Below are 2,195 nucleotides of genomic sequence, written 5' to 3'. Positions count from 1 at the left end.
TGGGCCAGAAAAGGGTATGAAACTTGCTAATGATGTGAAGGAGTTCACTTACTCTTTATTTGAGGAATATAGAAAAATGTATGCTACTTCTAATATTCCAGATAATGGAGATAATATGTCAATGGATACTGACAATAGTATAGGAGTGCATTCTGATTATGTGAAGAAACTAAAAGAAAGAGCAAAACGATTGAAGGGGACAAGTGGGTATGCGATAAGTGAGTTGGATAGGTACTTAAATGATCAATTAGGGCCGGAGGAGGAAGAACAAGATGCATTAACATGGTGGGGTAAGAATGGTCAGCGTTATGTGATTCTTAATCGCATGGCACGTGACATGCTAGCCATCCCATTGTTGACCGTTGCATCGGAATCTGCTTTTAGTACGGGAGGTCGTACTCTAGATCCATTTCAGAGTTCTTTAACTCCTAAGGTAATGCATCTTTATCTTTTTATTTTATAAAATCAAGTTTGTTTATATCTAAATATGACTTTGTTATACACATTTATGTAATACTTTTGTATTGAAGATGGTTCAAGCGCTACTTTGCACACAAGATTGGCTTAGAGCTAAGGGAGTGCCAATCGTTGATGTGGAAGAAAATTTGAAAGAGTTAGAGGAAATAGAGAAAGGTAGTATTAATTTTATGTACTTGAAATTTTGTTACACCAAATTTATTATTTCATTGTTATCAATCATTAATATATTCACATAAAGTCTATATTGTTTTTTATTTAGAGGTGCAACGTGGTGAATCTAACGATGTAGACGATGAAGTTGTTTTCGTGGACTCATTAGTGTGAATCACGCAATCAAAGGGAAAACAACTCATCAAAATTCAAGTTGTCCTTGGAGAATTTATGTAATTCTAGTACTTGAGACTTAAAGAGACTTTATGTAATGTTATGAGTTTTTGTGGACTCATTTGTATTTTTGGTGTTTGGGAATTGGGACTTTATAGACTTTATGTAGTTTTATGATTGATAATTTGGGTTTGTATGTAATTATTAAATTATGCAACAGGTCTAAAAATCACAAAACAGGCCCATATGCAGGTCCAACAGGTTATTTATTAAAAAAAAAAAAATCACAAAACAGGTCCATTCAGGTCTAAACCCGGACCAGACCTAATTTTTTCAGGTCTAGCCCAGAACCGGACCTGTTGAATCAGGTCCGGTCCACGGTCCTCAAAATTCCCAAATTCAGGTCCCCAGTCCAAACAGGTCCGGTCCGGTTTTGGACCGGTGTACACCCCTAACCCCCAACCAATTATGTCTAACCAATTCTTTCTTCTTCCTTTCTCATCCCCCTCCATACTTCCGGCCAACTTCCCCTCCGCTGCACCTCCATTTCCAGCCACCCCTCCCCTGCCGACTCCCTTCCCCGCATCCCCCGTCCTTGCATCACTACTTTCCCCTCATTCCCTATTATTCTCCGTCAAAACTCAGAAAAATGAAACAAACCCAAATAATAATAATATAACTTGTCTTGTTGTTGTTGTTGTTGCGAAGACAACAATGATGATCTTCCTGCCATTTTTAACCCCCTTCAAGCTCAATTATCACTAAAAATGAAACAAACCCAAATAATAATAATGTAGATGATATTATATATATGAACAGGGGGAGGGGGTGCTCGTTTTGGGATTGGTGTATCGGAGGTGGGGGTCTCCGGCGGGGGAAGCGGTTGAGATGCTGTCAGCCGGGTCGAGCTGAGCACCGGCAAGGGGAGAGGGGGTTGGCTGCCTGGCTGGTGGTTGGGTAGGGGTTTGGATTTTTTTTGTTCTATTTTATTTTTTTTAAATAATTTGAAGAGTACTAATGTAAAGTCATTGTTACTTAACTAAGATTAATCCTGGTTAATCGTTTAGTTATGTTTTATTATCATTAATGTTACCATTTAATTAGTAATATTAATTCGCGATTACCATTGATAATAAAAAATTTTAGACTTTACCACTAAGAAAAACTAAAATTTTATGATTACCAGAGATAATTTCCCAATAAAAAATAACTTAACTTCATTAAAATTATTGAAGTCCAGTTAGTATAAGGAAAGGTAAGTAAAGAGAACATGTCCTTAACACCGTATAAGGACTTGTCAATAATTAACCATTTGCTAAAAGGACTATTTCCCAACCTAACCAATATAATTTAGAATTTATATTTGATATAAAGTGACTTTATAATTAATT

The 2,195-nt window shown here is 36.5% G+C and overlaps 1 long non-coding RNA gene across 1 annotated transcript; it reads left to right on the top strand.

The window, feature by feature from the left end:
- The first annotated feature begins 363 nt into the window (after positions 1-363).
- Positions 364-849, top strand: LOC110687595. The gene is made up of 3 exons (XR_002504454.1): positions 364-433; positions 531-633; positions 740-849. It is a non-coding gene; the product is annotated as an uncharacterized LOC110687595 (long non-coding RNA).
- Positions 850-2,195: the final 1,346 nt, after the last annotated feature.

The sequence above is a fragment of the Chenopodium quinoa genome, unplaced genomic scaffold, assembly GCF_001683475.1.
Source record: "Chenopodium quinoa cultivar QQ74 unplaced genomic scaffold, ASM168347v1, whole genome shotgun sequence".
NCBI lineage: Eukaryota > Viridiplantae > Streptophyta > Magnoliopsida > Caryophyllales > Amaranthaceae > Chenopodium > Chenopodium quinoa.
Note: the sequence above shows the minus strand (reverse complement) of the source record. Positions and strands in the feature narration are given on the sequence as shown.